The sequence below is a fragment of the Oncorhynchus tshawytscha genome, linkage group LG13, assembly GCF_018296145.1.
Source record: "Oncorhynchus tshawytscha isolate Ot180627B linkage group LG13, Otsh_v2.0, whole genome shotgun sequence".
Taxonomy (NCBI): domain Eukaryota; kingdom Metazoa; phylum Chordata; class Actinopteri; order Salmoniformes; family Salmonidae; genus Oncorhynchus; species Oncorhynchus tshawytscha.
Window position 1 is genome coordinate 5,944,049 of NC_056441.1, and position 21,309 is coordinate 5,965,357.

At 49.0% G+C, this 21,309-nt stretch overlaps 1 protein-coding gene across 5 annotated transcripts in view; it reads right to left on the reverse strand.

The window, feature by feature from the left end:
• Positions 1–16,329, reverse strand: part of fam49al (family with sequence similarity 49 member A, like) — a 98,033-nt gene extending 81,704 nt beyond the window's left edge. For 3 of the 5 annotated variants that reach the window (XM_042295089.1, XM_042295090.1, XM_042295088.1), the window contains exon 1: positions 16,018–16,329. The gene's annotated coding sequence lies outside the window, so the exon portion shown is untranslated. The remainder of the gene's footprint in view (positions 1–16,017) is intronic. The other 2 variants (XM_042295092.1, XM_042295091.1) reach the window with 2 other exon arrangements.
• Between the last annotated feature and the right edge of the window lie 4,980 nt (positions 16,330–21,309).

The following is a 21,309-nucleotide window of genomic DNA, read 5'->3' on the forward strand; positions in this document are numbered from 1 at the left end:
AACAGTAGTCAGGGGGTGTGGGTACTGGGTAAACAGTAGTCAAGGGGTGTGGGTACTGGGTAAACAGTAGTCAGGGGTGTGGGTACTGGGTAAACAGTAGTCAGGGGGTGTGGGTACTGGGTAAACAGTAGTCAGGGGGGTGTGGGTACTGGGTAAACAGTAGTCAGGGGGTGTGGGTACTGGGTAAACAGTAGTCAGGGGGTGTGGGTACTGGGTAAACAGTAGTCAGGGGCTGTGGGTACTGGGTAAACAGTAGTCAGGGGGTGGGTACTGGGTAAACAGTAGTCAGGGGTGTGGGTACTGGGTAAACAGTAGTCAGGGGGTGTGGGTACTGGGTAAACAGTAGTCAGGGGGTGTGGGTACTGGGTAAACAGTAGTCAGGGGGGGGGTACTGGGTAAACAGTAGTCAGGGGGTGTGGGTACTGGGTAAACAGTAGTCAGGGGGTGTGGGTACTGGGTAAACAGTAGTCAGGGGGTGTGGGTACTGGGTAAACAGTAGTCAAGGGGGTGTGGGTACTGGGTAAACAGTAGTCAGGGGGTGTGGGTACTGGGTAAACAGTAGTCAGGGGGTGTGGGTACTGGGTAAACAGTAGTCAGGGGGTGTGGGTACTGGTTAACAGTAGTCAGGAGGGTGTGGGTACTGGGTTAACAGTAGTCAGGGGGTGTGGGTACTGGGTGCACTCAGGTAAACAGTAGTCAGGGGTGTGGGTACTGGGTAAACAGTAGTCAGGGGGTGTGGGTACTGGGTAAACAGTAGTCAGGGGGTGTGGGTACTGGGTAAACAGTAGTCAGGGGGTGTCGGGTACTGCACACAGTGGGTCGTGTAAACAGTAGTCAGGGGGGTGTGGGTACTGGGCAAACAGTAGTCAGGGGGTGTGGGTACTGGGTAAACAGTAGTCATGGGGGTGTGGGTACTGGGTTAAACAGTAGTCAGGGGGTGTGGGTACTGGGTAAACAGTAGTCATGGGGGTGTGGGTACTGGGTAAACAGTAGTCAGGGGGTGTGGGTACTGGGTAAACAGTAGTCAGGGGGTGTGGGTACTGGGTAAACAGTAGTCAGGGGGTGTGGGTACTGGGTAAACAGTAGTCAGGGGTGTGGGTACTGGGTAAACAGTAGTCAGGAGGTGTGGGTACTGGGTAAACAGTAGTCAGGGGGTGGGGTACTGGGTAAACAGTAGTCAGGGGGTGTGGGTACTGGTAAACAGTAGTCAGGGGGTGTGGGTACTGGGTTAAACAGTAGTCAGGGGTGTGGGGTACTGGGTTAACAGTAGTCAGGGGGTGTGGGTACTGGGTAAACAGTAGTCATGGGGGTGTGGGTACTGGGTTAACAGTAGTCAGGGGGTGTGGGTACTGGGTAAACAGTAGTCATGGGGGTGTGGGTACTGGGTTAACAGTAGTCAGGGGTGTGGGTACTGGGTAAACAGTAGTCAGGGGGTGTGGGTACTGGGTAAACAGTAGTCAGGGGGTGTGGGTACTGGGTAAACAGTAGTCAGGGGTGTGGGTACTGGGTAAACAGTAGTCAGGGGTGTGGGTACTGGGTAAACAGTAGTCAGGGGTGTGGGTACTGGGTAAACAGTAGTCAGGGGGTGTGGGTACTGGGTAAACAGTAGTCAGGGGGTGTGGGTACTGGGTTAACAGTAGTCAGGGGTGTGGGTACTGGGTAAATAGTAGTCAGGGGGTGTGGGTACTGGGTTAACAGTATTCAAGGGGGTGGGTACTGGGTAAACAGTAGTCAGGGGGTGTGGGTACTGGGTTAACAGTATTCAAGGGGGTGTGGGTACTGGGTAAACAGTAGTCAGGGGTGTGGGTACTGGGTTAACAGTATTCAAGCAGGGTGGGTACTGGGTAAACAGTAGTCAGGGGGTGTGGGTACTGGGTTAACAGTAGTCAGGGGGTGTGGGTACTGGGTAAACAGTAGTCAGGGGGTGTGGGTCCTGGGTTAACAGTAGTCAGGGGGTGTGGGTACTGGGTAAACAGTAGTCAGGGGTGTGGGTACTGGGTAAACAGTAGTCAGGGGGTGTGGGTACTGGGTAAACAGTAGTCAGGGGTGTGGGTACTGGGTTAAACAGTAGTCAGGGGGTGTGGGTACTGGGTAAACAGTAGTCAGGGGGTGTGGGTACTGGGTAAACAGTAGTCAGGGGGTGTGGGTACTGGGTTAACAGTAGTCAGGGGGTGTGGGTACTGGGTAAACAGTAGTCAGGGGTGTGGGTACTGGGTAAACAGTAGTCAGGGGGTGTGGGTACTGGGTAAACAGTAGTCAGGGGGTGTGGGTACTGGGTAAACAGTAGTCAGGGGGTGTGGGTACTGGGTAAACAGTAGTCAGGGGGTGTGGGTACTGCACACGGTACACTCTGGGTAAACAGTAGTCAGGGGTGTGGGTACTGGGTAAACAGTAGTCAGGGGTGTGGGTACTGGGTAAACAGTAGTCAGGGGTGTGGGTACTGGGTTAACAGTAGTCAGGGGGTGTGGGTACTGGGTAAACAGTAGTCAGGGGGTGTGGGTACTGGGTAAACAGTAGTCAGGGGGTGTGGGTACTGGGTAAACAGTAGTCAGGGGGTGTGGGTACTGGGTAAACAGTAGTCAGGGGGTGTGGGTACTGGGTAAACAGTAGTCAGGGGTGTGGGTACTGGGTTAACAGTAGTCAGGGGGTGTGTCGGTACTGGGTAAACAGTAGTCAGGGGTGTGGGTACTGGGTAAACAGTAGTCAGGGGGTGTGGGTACTGGGTTAACAGTAGTCAGGGGGTGTGGGTACTGGGTAAACAGTAGTCAGGGGGTGTGGGTACTGGGTAAACAGTAGTCAGGGGGTGTGGGTACTGGGTTAACAGTAGTCAGGAGGTGTGGGTACTGGGTTAACAGTAGTCAGGGGGTGTGGGTACTGGGTAAACAGTAGTCAGGGGTGTGGGTACTGGGTTAACAGTAGTCAGGGGGTGTGGGTACTGGGTTAACAGTAGTCAGGGGGTGTGGGTACTGGGTTAACAGTAGTCAGGGGGTGTGGGTACTGGGTTAACAGTAGTCAGGGGGTGTGGGTACTGGGTAAACAGTAGTCAGGGGGTGTGGGTACTGGGTTAACAGTAGTCAGGGGGTGTGGGTACTGGGTAAACAGTAGTCAGGGGGTGTGGGTACTGGGTTAACAGTAGTCAGGGGGTGTGGGTACTGGGTTAACAGTAGTCAGGGGGTGTGGGTACTGGGTAAACAGTAGTCAGGGGTGTGGGTACTGGGTTAACAGTAGTCAGGGGGTGTGGGTACTGGGTAAACAGTAGTCAGGGGGTGTGGGTACTGGGTAAACAGTAGTCAGGGGGTGTGGGTACTGGGTAAACAGTAGTCAGGAGGTGTGGGTACTGGGTAAACAGTAGTCAGGGGGTGTGGGTACTGGGTTAACAGTAGTCAGGGGGTGTGGGTACTGGGTAAACAGTAGTCAGGGGTGTGGGTACTGGGTAAACAGTAGTCAGGAGGTGTGGGTACTGGGTAAACAGTAGTCAGGAGGTGTGGGTACTGGGTAAACAGTAGTCAGGGGGTGTGGGTACTGGGTAAACAGTAGTCAGGGGGTGTGGGTACTGGGTAAACAGTAGTCAGGGGTGTGGGTACTGGGTAAACAGTAGTCAGGGGGTGTGGGTACTGGGTAAACAGAAGTCAGGGGTACTGTGGGTACTGGGTTAACAGTAGTCAGGGGTGTCTTAGTACTGGGTAAACAGTAGTCAGGGGGTGTGGGTACTGGGTAAACAGTAGTCAGGGGTGGGTACTGGGTTAACAGTAGTCAGGGGTGTGGGTACTGGGTTAACAGTAGTCAGGGGGTGTGGGTACTGGGTAAACAGTAGTCAGGGGGTGTGGGTACTGGGTAAACAGTAGTCAGGGGGTGTGGGTACTGGGTAAACAGTAGTCAGGGGGTGTGGGTACTGGGTAAACAGTAGTCAGGGGGGTGTGGGTCTACTGGGTAAACAGTAGTCAGGGGGTGTGGGTACTGGGTTAACAGTAGTCAGGGGGTGTCGGTACTGGGTAAACAGTAGTCAGGGGTGTGGGTACTGGGTAAACAGTAGTCAGGGGTGTGGGTACTGGGTTAACAGTAGTCAGGGGGTGTGGGTACTGGGTTAACAGTAGTCAGGGGGTGTGGGTACTGGGTAAACAGTAGTCAGGGGGTGTGGGTACTGGGTAAACAGTAGTCAGGGGGTGTGGGTACTGGGTAAACAGTAGTCAGGGGTGTGGGTACTGGGTAAACAGTAGTCAGGGGGTGTGGGTACTGGGTAAACAGTGGTCAGGGGGTGTGGGTACTGGGTAAACAGTAGTCAGAATCATTGAGAGGGTTCGATTAATCTTTGCCCGTGTATAGCATGTGTGTTCTGCACTACCTGAAAGACAGTTTCTATCTCAAAGCCATCAGACTGTTAAACAGCCATCACTAGCACATCCGAGACTGCTGCCTGTAGGCATAGACAAGAAATCACTGACCACTTTAAGGAATAGAACACTAGTGACTTCAACAAGGTTTACATATCTGGCATTACTCGTCTCATATGTACTGTATATACTGTATTCTATACTATTCTACTATATCTTAGTTACTTAATCTTAGTTACTTAATGTTTACATATCCTTCATTATTCAATACCCATCTCATATGTATATACTGTATTCTATACTATTCTACTGTCTTAGTTACTTAATCTTAGTTACTTAATGTTTACATATCCTTCATTACTCAATACCCATCTCATATGTATATACTGTATTCTATACTATTCTACTATATCTTAGTTACTTAATCTTAGTTACTTAATGTTTACATATCCTTCATTATTCAATACCCATCTCATATGTATATACTGTATTCTATACTATTCTACTGTCTTAGTTACTTAATCTTAGTTACTTAATGTTTACATATCCTTCATTACTCAATACCCATCTCATATGTATATACTGTATTCTATACTATTCTACTGTCTTAGTTACTTAATCTTAGTTACTTAATGTTTACATATCCTTCATTACTCAATACCCATCTCATATGTATATACTGTATTCTATACTATTCTACTGTCTTAGTTACTTAATCTTAGTTACTTAATGTTTACATATCCTTCATTACTCAATACCCATCTCATATGTATATATACTGTATTCTATACTATTCTACTGTCTTAGTTACTTAATCTTAGTTACTTAATGTTTACATATCCTTCATTACTCAATACCCATCTCATATGTATATACTGTATTCTATACTATTCTACTGTCTTAGTTACTTAATCTTAGTTACTTAATGTTTACATATCCTTCATTACTCAATACCCATCTCATATGTATATACTGTATTCTATACTATTCTACTGTCTTAGTTACTTAATCTTAGTTACTTAATGTTTACATATCCTTCATTACTCAATACCCATCTCATATGTATATACTGTATTCTATACTATTCTACTGTCTTAGTTACTTAATCTTAGTTACTTAATGTTTACATATCCTTCATTACTCAATACCCATCTCATATGTATATACTGTATTCTATACTATTCTACTGTCTTAGTTACTTAATCTTAGTTACTTAATGTTTACATATCCTTCATTACTCAATACCCATCTCATATGTATATACTGTATTCTATACTATTCTACTGTCTTAGTTACTTAATCTTAGTTACTTAATGTTTACATATCCTTCATTACTCAATACCCATCTCATATGTATATACTGTATTCTATACTATTCTACTGTCTTAGTTACTTAATCTTAGTTACTTAATGTTTACATATCCTTCATTACTCAATACCCATCTCATATGTATATACTGTATTCTATACTATTCTACTGTCTTAGTTACTTAATCTTAGTTACTTAATGTTTACATATCCTTCATTACTCAATACCCATCTCATATGTATATACTCTATTCTTTGCTATTCTACTGTATCTTAGTCCGTTCTGCTCTGACATCGCTCGTCCATATGTATATAGTCTTAATTCATTCCTTACTTAGATTTACGTGTGTATTTGGTATATGTTGTAAAACTGTTAAGATATTACTTGTTAGACATTACTGTTGAAGCTAGAAACACAATCATTTCGCTACACCCGCAATAACATCTGCTAAACACGTGTATGAGACCAATAACATTGTATTTTATTTTTATTTTAAGTTTAATTTGATTGCATTCGGATTTGGAACCAGGCTGCCTCTCTGAAGTGAGCCAGCTGCCCGATCTGTCCGTCTGTGAAGTCGGCTCAAAACAAACATTTAATTAAGCATGTTTACTATTCATTTGTATTTATATTTTTTATATAATTAACCTTTAATTAACTAGGCAAGTCGGTTAAGAACAAATTCTTATTTTACAATGACGGGCTGCCCCGGCCAAACACTAACCCGGACTGAAGCTGGGCCATGTTGTGCTGAGTAATGAGTAGGATTCTGTGTTTGCTAAAGTGATTGGTTTTGATTTATTTTATTTTAAAACGCTTTATCTGCCTTCACCCTCTTGCTTTCGACCGATGATGTGATGTTTTTTAACAAATCAACTGTTTTAGACTATTGTATTTTAACCAAGCAAGAGAAATAAACAAACAAAATCCCTTTTTTCAATTAATGTTTCACGACGGTCATTTAAATGGTCGGTCGAAATCAGTGTTTTAAGAAGAGGGTTCATAGAGTACCACCTGTGTATCTGAAGACTGTGGGGTTGGCCTCCCGGAGTGGATAGTTGGACAATTATTTAATTTATAGTATTGATAGCCCCCTACCGACACATGCACACACATATACTTATATTAATTTCATTAAGTAGGTGGCTCTTTCAAAAGAGCCTTTGGGTTCGTGGAGTGTCAGGCAAATGTCAGTGAGAGTGATGGTGTGTACTACTGCATGCGTCTTTGTTAGAATGGAGGAGAGACCAGCTCTCAGACTCTCTAGGAAGAAAGAGGTCGTTGCCCTCATCCGTGAGATGCAAGCCATCCCTACAGTACTGCCTAGGGACACAGTGCTTTATATGGCAGAATGGCGGATTGGTGGTAATGCCTCTGTCACGGAGAAATGCAAGCTGGTCCATGTGGAACGACCTTTGCCAATTCAAATGCACGTAGTAAACATGGTACTACACTCTATCAATATTTAACGTTTATGTTCTGTTCCAAATCTATGAGTGAATCCCTAAGGCTGTTGCGTTGACCATGTCACCGCCACACCGGCAGTCACGAGTGATGACTGCAGTAAAATGACATGCGACTATTGAGTAACGGAAATCTCCTCTTATGCACACGGGACATGCTTTGCTAGTACCCAAAATGCTAATGACCATCAAGACCTAATGTTGTGGTACTCAGGGCGATATTGTCCCTCCATCAGATCCAATTAGCCTGGTACTCCGGGCTCTATTGTCCCTATATTATGTCCTAATGGCCAGGTACTCAGGGCTCTATTGTCCCTCCATCAGGTCCTAATGGCCTGGTACTCAGGGCTCTATTGTCCCTCCATCAGATCCTATTGGCCTGGTACTCAGGGCTCTATTGTCCCTCCATCAGGTCCTAATGGCCTGGTACTCAGGGCTCTATTGTCCCACCATCAGGTTCTAATGGCCTGGTACTCATGGCTCTATTGTCCCTCCATCAGGTCCTAATGGCCTGGTACTCAAGTCTATATTGTTACTCATGTCTATATTGTTCCTCCATCAGGTCCTAATGGCCTGGTACTCAGGGCTCTATTGTCCCTCCATCAGGTCCTAATGTCCTGGTACTCAGGGCTCTATTGTCCCTCCATTAGGTCCTAATGGCCTGGTACTCAGGGCTCTATTGTCCCTCCATTAGGTCCTAATGGCCTGGTACTCAGGGCTCTATTGTCCCTCCATCAGGTTCTAATGGCCTGGTACTCAGGGCTCTATTGTCCCTCCATCAGGTTCTAATGGCCTGGTACTCAGGGCTCTATTGTCCCTCCATCAGGTTCTAATGGCCTGGTACTCAGGGCTCTATTGTCCATTTAACCACTCTGACATCAATGCAAATACAATCTAAAATCACATCCAACACTAATCATCCAAAAATAGTGTCATCATGCCTTTTAAAACTCCCCTCACTGTGATTGATACATATGAAGAAAGAAGTTTAAACAGCAGGTTGAAACACGGTCGTTGTGGATGTTGTTTCAAAGACTGACATGAGGAAATGGACGGCGCTTTGTAAGGTGATGAATCATTCAAAACCCCCATATTAAGAATATCAGAGCTTGTGCATACGCATAGGCTTATGAGCCCAACCCTGAGAAAAATAAAAAATAAAAATAATTAAAATGATGATTGTGCCTCATACAATACATAGTCTACCACATATTACGCATTGGCAGAAAAAACATATATATATATATTTTTTTTACAGATTTATTAAGAGGTCTCTGGTACATAGGAGTCGGTCTAGCCTAAATTCAAGTAATGACCTTTGAGTGTGGACTCTGTTATTATTCATACTGGATGGACTGGTTAGCTCATGCTCCTGTCCAACAGGTCTGTCCATGAGTCTGGGAGAGACACGTAAGAGCCCAAGGCTGTTGGTTAATTGATTTTGCAGGGCGGCTAACAGGTAGCCTACAATTACAGTGAATTTCTACTTGGTTTTTCAATAGCCTAATAATAGTGATTTTTTTATTTCATAATTAATTGGGTGACACATTACCGTTAGCTATAGAGACTATCTCAACACCGTCTTTTTCCATCTCCTCCCCTCTCTGTCCTTTATTCATTTCTCTAACATGCCGAGGGGCTGTCAACAGTTTACTAAAATATATTCAGTTGCAAAAAAAAAACACTATCGATGTTCCGAACAGATTTCAATTAATTTCCCTAATGAAGTACGGGGTATCTGCAGGAAGAGGGTTGGAGGGCCCATGGCATACGGAGCACGGGGTATCTGCAGGAACAGGGTTGGAGGGACCATGGCATACAGAGTACTGGGTATCTGCAGGAACAGGGTTGGAGAGCCCAGGGCATACAGAGTACTGGGTATCTGCAGGAACAGGGTTGGAGAGCCCATGGCACACAGAGTACTGGGTATCTGCAGGAACAGGGTTGGAGAGCCCAGGGCATACAGAATACTGGGTATCTGCAGGAACAGGGTTGGAGAGCCCAGGGCATACAGAGTACTGGGTATCTGCAGGAACAGGGATGGAGAGCCCATGGCATACAGCGTACTGGGTATCTGCAGGAACAGGGTTGGAGAGCCCATGGCATACAGAGTACTGGGTATCTGCAGGAACAGGGTTGGAGAGCCCATGGCATACAGAGTACTGGGTATCTGCAGGAACAGGGTTGGAGAGCCCATGGCATACAGAGTACTGGGTATCTGCAGGAACAGGGTTGGAGAGCCCATGGCATACAGAGTACTGGGTATCTGCAGGAACAGGGTTGGAGAGCCCATGGCATACAGAGTACTGGGTAGATACAGGAACAGGGTTGGAGAGCCCAGGGCATACGGAGTACGGGGTATCTGCAGGAACAGGGTTGGAGAGCCCAGGGCATACAGAGTACTGGGTATCTGCAGGAACAGGGTTGGAGAGCCCAGGGCATACAGAGTACTGGGTATCTGCAGGAACAGGGTTGGAGAGCCCATGGCATACAGAGTACTGGGTATCTGCAGGAACAGGGTTGGAGAGCCCAGGGCATACAGAGTACTGGGTATCTGCAGGAACAGGGTTGGAGAGCCCAGGGCATACAGAGTACTGGGTATCTGCAGGAACAGGGTTGGAGAGCCCATGGCACACAGAGTACTGGGTATCTGCAGGAACAGGGTTGGAGAGCCCAGGGCATACAGAATACTGGGTATCTGCAGGAACAGGGTTGGAGAGCCCAGGGCATACAGAGTACTGGGTATCTGCAGGAACAGGGATGGAGAGCCCATGGTATACAGAGTACTGGGTAGATACAGGAACAGGGTTGGAGAGCCCATGGCATACCGAGTACTGGGTATCTGCAGGAACAGGGTTGGAGAGCCCATGGCACACAGAGTACTGGGTATCTGCAGGAACAGGGTTGGAGAGCCCAGGGCATACAGAATACTGGGTATCTGCAGGAACAGGGTTGGAGAGCCCAGGGCATACAGAGTACTGGGTATCTGCAGGAACAGGGTTGGAGAGCCCATGGCATACAGAGTACTGGGTAGATACAGGAACAGAGTTGGAGAGCCCATGGCATACAGAGTACTGGGTATCTGCAGGAACAGGGTTGGAGAGCCCATGGCATACAGAATACTGGGTATCTGCAGGAACAGGGTTGGAGAGCCCATGGCATACAGAGTACTGGGCGGAATATGACCTGTATCTCAGTGAGAGCATGCTCTTCAAACATTGGTTGATGCTATAAAACCGATGTAGCCTACCAGGCATCAGTGAAAAACAGACTGGTGGTGAAAGTGTGCGGCCTCCATTCGCTATTGGAGCATAATGATCACATGCCCCCGACCCCGCCCTCCGATCCCGTCCATTTGATAACGGAGCCATTCTAAATCAAAACTAATGAAACATATTAGTAAAGACAAGATTAATTGGAGTATAGTCTGATAGGTAGAAATTGGATCATTTGATGAGAGAACAGGGTGTACAGCCCGAAACAAGGACACAGAGCCTAAGTTTTTCTTTTTATCTCTACTTTCTCAAATCGGCAATAGTCTATTGTCGCATCTATAGGTTCTGATTTCTAAGACATTGTAAGGTTTGTATCGTTCACTAAACTAAACTTGCCAAATAACTCTTAAATCTAGTAAACAAATCATCACTTTTGCGCTCAACTGATTCTCCTACTCAGCTGTTCATTGAGACCATGAATAGTCCAGTGCTACCACACCTGATTCTACTACTCAGCTGTTCTTCCATGAATAGTCCAGTGCTACCACACCTGATTCTACTACTCAGCTGTTCTTCCATGAATAGTCCAGTGCTACCACACCTGATTCTACTACTCAGCTGTTCTTCCATGAATAGTCCAGTGCTACCACACCTGATTCTACTACTCAGCTGTTCTTCCATGAATAGTCCAGTGCTACCACACCTGATTCTACTACTCAGCTGTTCTTCCATGAATAGTCCAGTGCTACCACACCTGATTCTACTACTCAGCTGTTCTTCCATGAATAGTCCAGTGCTACCACACCTGATTCTACTACTCAGCTGTTCTTCCATGAATAGTCCAGTGCTACCACACCTGATTCTACTACTCAGCTGTTCTTCCATGAATAGTCCAGTGCTACCACACCTGATTCTACTACTCAGCTGTTCTTCCATGAATAGTCCAGTGCTACCACACCTGATTCTACTACTCAGCTGTTCTTCCATGAATAGTCCAGTGCTACCACACCTGATTCTACTACTCAGCTGTTCTTCCATGAATAGTCCAGTGCTACCACACCTGATTCTACTACTCAGCTGTTCTTCCATGAATAGTCCAGTGCTAGTGCTACCACACTGATTCTACTACTCAGCTGTTCTTCCATGAATAGTCCAGTGCTACCACACCTGATTCTACTACTCAGCTGTTCTTCCATGAATAGTCCAGTGCTACCACACCTGATTCTACTACTCAGCTGTTCTTCCATGAATAGTCCAGTGCTACCACACCTGATTCTACTACTCAGCTGTTCTTCCATGAATAGTCCAGTGCTACCACACCTGATTCTACTACTCAGCTGTTCTTCCATGAATAGTCCAGTGCTACCACACCTGATTCTACTACTCAGCTGTTCTTCCATGAATAGTCCAGTGCTACCACACCTGATTCTACTACTCAGCTGTTCTTCCATGAATAGTCCAGTGCTACCACACCTGATTCTACTACTCAGCTGTTCTTCCATGAATAGTCCAGTGCTACCACACCTGATTCTACTACTCAGCTGTTCTTCCATGAATAGTCCAGTGCTACCACACCTGATTCTACTACTCAGCTGTTCTGCCATGAATAGTCCAGTGCTACCACACCTACTCAGCTGTTCTTCCATGATTCTACTACTCAGCTGTTCTTCCATGAATAGTCCAGTGCTACCACACCTGATTCTACTACTCAGCTGTTCTTCCATGAATAGTCCAGTGCTACCACACCTGATTCTACTACTCAGCTGTTCTTCCATGAATAGTCCAGTGCTACCACACCTGATTCTACTACTCAGCTGTTCTTCCATGAATAGTCCAGTGCTACCACACCTGATTCTACTACTCAGCTGTTCTTCCAATGAATAGTCCAGTGCTACCACACCTGATTCTACTACTCAGCTGTTCTTCCATGAATAGTCCAGTGCTACCACACCTGATTCTACTACTCAGCTGTTCTTCCATGAATAGTCCAGTGCTACCACACCTGATTCTACTACTCAGCTGTTCTTCCATGAATAGTCCAGTGCTACCACACCTGATTCTACTACTCAGCTGTTCTTCCATGAATAGTCCAGTGCTACCACACCTGATTCTACTACTCAGCTGTTCTTCCATGAATAGTCCTTCCATGAATAGTCCAGTGCTACCACACCTGATTCTACTACTCAGCTGTTCTTCCATGAATAGTCCAGTGCTACCACACCTGATTCTACTACTCAGCTGTTCTTCCATGAATAGTCCAGTGCTACCACACCTGATTCTACTACTCAGCTGTTCATTGAGACCATGAATAGTAGAATCAGGTGTGGTAGAACTGGTCTTGTACAGAAAAGGCTGTATAAACCCAAAGCTTGTCAAGAGCAATTGTGGTCATCTCTGAATTCTATTTACAAAGTTGACGATATCTGATGAAAGTACATTTGGTTGTACATTTTACATTTGGTGACAATTCACCTTTTTGTTAAAAGGTAATGTAGTACTGGGAATTTATACAGTAAACTTGTAAATAGTTAAATAATGGGTTCGTGTTGATTATTTGTATATTTTCCAGGAGCTTGCGATTGTCGTAGAGGGATCAGGGATCATTTTATTTTGACTCTTCTAATTACGTTGGTCATTTTTACAATTATTTTTATTATAATATAGTTTATAATAAATAATAAAACACCTCAAGTATGAATTAGGCTGTTTGAGAAGATTTGAATCCTGAGAATCCTGCCTTCACATAGTTTGAAGTACAATAGCAACATAGTTACTGTAGTAGGTTGAAGATGTGTGCTGGAAAACCTTGGTAGAGCATGGGTGGAATAGGCATTGTGGTGCTGTATAAGCTTGGTAGGACATGGGTGGAATAGGCATTGTGGTGCTGTAAAACCTTGGTAGGACATGGGTGGAATAGGCATTGTGGTGCTGTAAAACCTTGGTAGGACATGGGTGGAATAGGCATTGTGGTGCTGTAAAACCTTGGTAGGACATGGGTGGAATAGGCATTATGGTGCTGTAAAACCTTGTTAGGACATGGGTGGAATAGGCATTGTGGTGCTGTATAACCTTGGTAGGACATGGGTGGAATAGGCATTGTGGTGCTGTATAACCTTGGTAGGACATGGGTGGAATAGGCATTGTGGTGCTGTATAACCTTGGTAGGACATGGGTGGAATAGGCATTGTGGTGCTGTAAAACCTTGGTAGGGCATGGGTGGAATAGGCATTGTGGTGCTGTATAAGCTTGGTAGGACATGGGTGGAATAGGCATTGTGGTGCTGTATAACCTTGGTAGAGCATGGGTGGAATAGGCATTGTGGTGCTGTAAAACCTTGGTAGGACATGGGTGGAATAGGCATTGTGGGGCTCATGTGAATTTCCTTTATTTTTCAGCTTCAGACCAATGCCTATTCTCACTTAAAACATATATTTTTAATTAATACCATTATCTGATTATTTTATGCAAAGTGACTTAGTCATGCATGAATACATTTTACGTACGGGTGGTCCCGGGAATCGAACCCCCTACCCTGGCGTTGCACTAAGCTCTACCAACTGAGCTACAGGATGGTTGATGGTGATCAATTTAATACTGAATTACAGAGATAATTACACATATAGGATGCCTGCCTGCCTGCCTCCTGCCTGCCTCCTGCCTGCCTGCCTGCCTGCCTGCCTGCCTGCCTGCCTGCCTGCCTGCCTGCCTGCCTGCCTGCCTCCTGCCTGCCTGCCTGCCTGCCTCCTGCCTGCCTGCCTGCCTGCCTCCTGCCTGCCTGCCTGCCTGCCTGCCTGCCTCCTGCCTGCCTGCCTGCCTCCTGCCTGCCTGCCTGCCTGCCTGCCTGCCTGCCTGCCTCCTGCCTGCCTGCCTGCCTGCCTGCCTGCCTGCCTCCTGCCTGCCTGCCTGCCTGCCTCCTGCCTGCCTGCCTGCCTGCCTGCCTGCCTGCCTGCCTGCCTGCCTGCCTCCTGCCTGCCTGCCTGCCTGCCTGCCTGCCTGCCTGCCTCCTGCCTGCCTGCCTGCCTGCCTGCCTGCCTGCCTGCCTGCCTCCTGCCTGCCTGCCTGCCTGCCTGCCTGCCTGCCTGCCTCCTCCTGCCTGCCTGCCTCCTCCCCTGCCTGCCTGCCTGCCTGCCTGCCTGCCTGCCTGCCTGCCTGCCTGCCTGCCTGCCTCTCTCTCTCAGTCTCTCCATATATCCTTCCAAAATGCCCCATACATAACAGGGTTATTCTCTCCATTCATCCTTTCATTCATTTTTTTCCTCCCTCTCTGTCTCTCCTCCCTAAACGACCCACAATGCACCCTTTCTGCACTGCGATCTAGAACTATTGTTTTTTTTTGGCAGTGTGTTTGCATTTCACGTGAGTGTGTGTGTGTGTGTTTGCATAGCAGCAGGGCAGACAGTAGTGTTATCCACGGTGGAGGGGGAGAAAGGTAGATGGGAGACATGCAGAGAGAGTCAGCTGGTAGTGCACACTGACCATACTGAGGTGTGTGTGTGTGTGTCTGCAATGTACTGCAGTGAAAGGTGACAAGCCCTCGTTAACTGACTTAAGAGATGCCACCACTACATGATCACATCCATAGGACACTAGGGGTTAAAAGCGTTGGACCAGTAACTGAAAGGTCTCTGGTTTGAATCCCTGAGCAAGATGGAAAAATTCTGCAGTTCTACCCTTGAGCAAGGCGGTTAACCCCCATAATAATAATAATAATAATAATAATAAGCCCCGTGGATGCCTCTTTGATTCAGAGGGGTTGCCTTAATTGTAATATACACATTTCAGGTTGAATACATTCAGTTGTACAATTGACTAGGTATCCCCCTTTCCCTTAAACAACCCCTGCATACAGCATCCGGCATCCAACCCTGTAACCTCTCTTACCCTCTCTCTCTCTCTCTTGCTTCCTCTTTCTCAATCTAACCCTTTAACCTCTCTTACCCTCTCTCTCTCTCTCTCTCTCTCTCTTGCTCTCTGTCTATCCAACCATGTCACGGCTTTTTCTCTCTCTCCATACAACCCAGTACTATTTTCTCTCTCTCCTTCCCTCTTTAGCCTAGCCCTATATTCTCATCCTCCTGCTTAGCCTCCATTTCCTCCAGAATTCTTCCTCTCATTCTCCATACCTCCATAACCCTACCCTGTCTCCCTTCCTCTTTCTCCAGAAAATCTGCCCCTCTCTGTCAGCCACATGCATCCAGAGTTTAACCTAATTTCTGGGCTGTAGCATCTTATCCAGCCTTACCCTCAATTTCCCTCTCCTCTCCTCCTCTCCTCTCCAGCCTTAACGTCATTCTCCCTCACCTCTCCTCTCCTCTCCTTTCCTCGCCTCTCCAGCCTTACCCTCCTCTCCTCCTCCTCTCCTCTCCTCTCCTCTCCTCTCCTCTCCTCTCCTCTCCTCTCCTCTCCTCTCCTCTCCTCTCCTCTCCTCTCCTCTCCTCTCCTCTCCTCTCCTCTCCTCTCCTCTCCTCTCCTCTCCTCTCCTCTCCTCTCCTCTCCTCTCCTCTCCTCTCTCCTCTCCTCTCCTCTCCTCTCCTCTCCAGCCAAGTCCTCTCGTGCTTGGCTCGCATCCAGAGTGGTGTAGTGATGGAGCTGTGGCTTTTCCAACCTCTCTCACCATCTTACTATCAGTTCAACGCATTAGGCATGAATGCAGAGAAAGAGAGAAAGAGAGGAAGAGAGAAAGGGATGATTCTGCTTACCGGCTGAACGTGCTGTAGAGCGTCTCCGGGTTGTGCTGTTCCTCCTTCCGCCGGACCCGAGGTGAAAGAAGGATGGATAAAACAAATTTAGAGAAGGACAAAGAAAATAAACACAAAACCTCTGGTAGGTAAAGAGAGGGAGTGCTTTTTCCCCTCTCTTCCTTTCTGCAATCCTTTATCCTTGTGAGCCAGAGGGCTACGGATTCTCCTTAACACAGCCTCTCTCTCTCTCTGTCTCTCTCTCTGTCTCTCTCTGTCTCTCTCTGTGTCTGTCTCTCTCTCTCTCTCTCTCTCTCTCTCTCTCTCTCTCTGTCTCTCTCTGTCTCTCTTTCTCTCTTTCTGTCTCTCTCTCTCTCTGTCTCTCTCTCTCTCTCTCTCTTTTTTTCTCTCTCCGCTTGCTCACTCAGTGTCTCTCTGCACTCAACACAGAAGCCTCGGCCCAGCAGCTGTTAGGCTATAGGAAATAGAACGCTGTGTACTCTCTCTCTATCGCTCGCTCTCTCGCTCTCTTTCTTGCTTTCTCTCTCTCTCACAAAGAACCCCCGCAGTTTTTCCTCATAACACCTCCCCCCAGCTCCCTCCCCACCCCCACCCCTTGCGACGAACAACTGACATTTCCTACAAGCCTGCTGGCAACAAGGGGAGGCCAAATTGTGTGTTCAAATGTGTGTGTGTGTGTGTGTTTTGTCTGTGTGAGTAAGAGGTTGTATTCATTCTGTGTAGGTGTTTGAGTGTGGTTATTTGTGTTTCCGAGATTAGCAAGTTATAATATTTGTACATGCGTGAAGTAGTGATGTGTGGATGCCAAGCTTCCCCAAATATTTGACCAATAAATAAATTACAATTATAAAATAATTTCATCTCTCTCTTTGAGTTTTAATAATTTTCCGTAAGTTCAGTTCCTGGACTTGTGGTTTTGACTTAATTCTCTGTACAGGTCAATGATTATGACGGGCGAATCTGATCGAACCAAGAATGAATACGTTACCACTGAGACGACTGAAGTTCAATATGTATCCTAGATGTCGCCTAGTAGGCTAAAGTTAACTAGCTAGCTAAATTAGCTGGTTCATTGTTGCCCATGCGAGGATGTTAGGCGAGCAAGAATTTTAGCCAGTTAGCCTATGAAAACAAACACTAAAAGTGTACCGTATGACAGAGACAAAAGGGTTTTTTCCCAACATGAAATAGAGATGGATGGAGTTCAAATAGTCTACAAATAGGGTGAGTAAACATTGTTGGTATTACTTGCGCGAGCATGTATGCACACACACACACACATTGATTGGACTATATCCGTTTTTGGTACCTTAAACTAAGCATATATTGCCTTGTTGAATTGATAATGTTTAAGTTGAAATGGTGCTGGAATAGAGGACTGATTTCTCATGTTGTCTTTGTGCTGACTTGTGGGTAAATCTGTGGTTTCTAAATCAGTTAGTTGTTTCGTTTAACTGCCGTTTTGTTGTTATGGCCTTATTGAATATATATATATTTTTTATTTGACAGGTTAATAGAGGGCCTTATTTATTTAACTACGCAAGTCAGTTAAGAACAAATTCTTATTTTCAATAACAACCTAGGAACAGTGGGTTAACTGCCTGTTCAGGGGCAGAACGACAGATTTGTACCTTGTCAGCTCGGGGATTTGAACTTGCAACCTTTCGGTTACTAGTCCAACGCTCTAACCACTAGGCTACTCTGCCGCCCCTCCACTCTAACCACTAGGCTACCCTGCCGCCCCTCCACTCTAACCACTAGGCTACCCTGCCGCCCTCCACTCTAACCACTAGGCTACCCTGCCGCCCTCCACTCTAACCACTAGGCTACCCTGCCGCCTCCACTCTAACCACTAGGCTACCCTGCCGCCCTCCACTCTAACCACTAGGCTACCCTGCCGCCCCTCCACTCTAACCACTAGGCTACCCTGCCGCCTACCCTCCACTCCAACCACTAGGCTACCCTGCCGCCCTCCACTCTAACCACTAGGCTACCCTGCCGCCTCCACTCTAACCACTAGGCTACCCTGCCGCCCCTCCACTCTAACCACTAGGCTACCCTGCCGCCCCTCCACTCTAACCACTAGGCTACCCTGCCGCCCCTCCACTCTAACCACTAGGCTACCCTGCCACCCTCCACTCTAACCACTAGGCTACCCTGCCGCCCCTCCACTCTAACCACTAGGCTACCCTGCCGCCCCTCCACTCTAACCACTAGGCTACCCTGCCGCCCTCCACTCTAACCACTAGGCTACCCTGCCGCCCCTCCACTCTAACCACTAGGCTACCCTGCCGCCCCTCCACTCTAACCACTAGGCTACCCTGCCGCCCCTCCACTCTAACCACTAGGCTACCCTGCCGCCCCCTCCACTCTAACCACTAGGCTACCCTGCCGCCCTCCACTCTAACCACTAGGCTACCCTGCCGCCCCTCCACTCTAACCACTAGGCTACCCTGCCGCCCCTCCACTCTAACCACTAGGCTACCCTGCCGCCCTCCACTCTAACCACTAGGCTACCCTGCCGCCCCTCCACTCTAACCACTAGGCTACCCTGCCGCCCCTCCACTCTAACCACTAGGCACCCTGCCGCCCCTACACTCTAACCACTAGGCTACCCTGCCGCCCTCCACTCTAAACACTAGGCTACCCTGCCGCCACTCACTCTAACCACTAGGCTACCCTGCCACCCCTCCACTCTAACCACTAGGCTACCCTGCCACCCTCCACTCTAACCACTAGGCTACCCTGCCGCCCTACACTCTAACCACTAGGCTACCCTGCCACCCCTCCACTCTAACCACTAGGCTACCCTGCCACCCTCCACTCTAACCACTAGGCTACCTTGCCGCCCCTACACTCTAACCACTAGGCTACCCTGCCGCCCCTCCAGTCTAACCACTAGGCAACCCTGCCGCCCCTCCACTCTAACCACTAGGCTACCCTGCCACCCCTCCACTCTAACCACTAGGCTACCCTGCCGCCCCTCCACTCTAACCACTAGGCTACCCTGCCTCCTCCACTCTAACCACTAGGCTACCCTGCCGCCACTCCACTCTAAACACTAGGCTACCCTGCCGCCCCTCCACTCTAACCACTAGGCTACCTACCTCCTCTCCACTCTAACCACTAGGCTACCCTGCCACCCCTCCACTCTAACCACTAGGCTACCCTGCCGCCCTCCACTCTAACCACTAGGCTACCCTGCCGCCCCTCCACTCTAACCACTAGGCTACCCTGCCGCCACTCCACTCTAACACTAGGCTACCCTGCCACCCCTCCACTCTAACCACTAGGCTACCCTGCCGCCCTCCACTCTAACCACTAGGCTACCCTGCCGCCCTCCACTCTAACCACTAGGCTACCCTGCCACCCTCCACTCTAACCACTAGGCTACCCTGCCTCCCTCCACTCTAACCACTAGGCTACCCTGCCACCCTCCACTCTAACCACTAGACTACCCTGCCTCCCCTCACTCTAACCACTAGGCTACCCTGCCGCCCCTCCACTCTAACCACTAGGCTACCTGCCGCCCCTCCACTCTAACCACTAGGCTACCCTGCCGCCCCTCCACTCTAACCACTAGGCTACCCTGCCACCCCTCCACTCTAACCACTAGGCTACCCTGCCGCCCCTCCACTCTAACCACTAGGCTACCCTGCCGCCCCTCCACTCTAACCACTAGGCTACCCTGCCGCCCTCCACTCTAACCACTAGGCTACCCTGCCACCCCTCCACTCTAACCACTAGGCTACCCTGCCGCCCTCCACTCTAACCACTAGGCTACCTACCTCCTCTACACTCTAACCACTAGGCTACCCTGCCGCCCCTCCACTCTAACCACTAGGCTACCCTGCCGCCCTCCACTCTAACCACTAGGCTACCCTGCCGCCCCTCACTCTAACCACTAGGCTACCCTGCCGCCCTCCACTCTAACCACTAGGCTACCCTGCCGCCCCTCCACTCTAACCACTAGGCTACCCTGCCGCCCCTCCACTCTAACCACTAGGCTACCCTGCCGCCACTACACTCTAACCACTAGGCTACCCTGCCACCCCTCCACTCTAACCACTAGGCTACCCTGCCACCCTCCACTCTAACCACTAGGCTACCCTGCCGCCCCTCCACTCTAACCACTAGGCTACCCTGCCACCCTCCACTCTAACCACTAGGCTACCCTGCCGCCCCTCCACTCTAACCACTAGGCTACCCTGCCACCCCCTCCACTCTAACCACTAGGCTACCCTGCCGCCTCTACACTCTAACCACTAGGCTACCCTGCCGCCCCTACACTCTAACCACTAGGCTACCCTGCCGCCCCTCCACTCTAACCACTAGGCTACCCTGCCGCCCCTCCACTCTAACCACTAGGCTACCCTGCCACCACTCCACTCTAACCACTAGGCTACCCTGCCGCCCTCCACTCTAACCACTAGGCTACCCTGCCGCCCTGCACTCTAACCACTAGGCTACCCTGCCGCCCCTCCACTCTAACCACTAGGCTACCCTGCCGCCCCTCCACTCTAACCACTAGGCTACCCTGCCGCCCCTCCACTCTAACCACTAGGCTACCTACCTCCTCTACACTCTAACCACTAGGCTACCCTGCCGCCCTCCACTCTAACCACTAGGCTACCCTGCCGCCCTCCACTCTAACCACTAGGCTACCCTGCCGCCCCTCCACTCTAACCACTAGGCTACCCTGCCGCCCTCCACTCTAACCACTAGGCTACCCTGCCGCCCTCCACTCTAACCACTAGGCTACCCTGCCACCCTCCACTCTAACCACTAGGCTACCCTGCCACCCCTCCACTCTAACCACTAGGCTACCCTGCCGCCCCTGCACTCTAACCACTAGGCTACCCTGCCGCCCCTCCACTCTAACCACTAGGCTACCCTGCCGCCCTCCACTCTAACCACTAGGCTACCCTGCCGCCCTCCACTCTAACCACTAGGCTACCCTGCCGCCCTCCACTCTAACCACTAGGCTACCCTGCCGCCCTCCACTCTAACCACTAGGCTACCCTGCCGCCCTCCACTCTAACCACTAGGCTACCCTGCCTCCCTCCACTCTAACCACTAGGCTACCCTGCCCCCTCCCTCTCTAACCACTAGGCTACCTACCTCCTCTACACTCTAACCACTAGGCTACCCTGCCGCCCTCCACTCTAACCACTAGGCTACCCTGCCGCCCTCCACTCTAACCACTAGGCTACCCTGCCGCCCTCCACTCTAACCACTAGGCTACCCTGCCCCCCTCCACTCTAACCACTAGGCTACCCTGCCGCCCTCCAC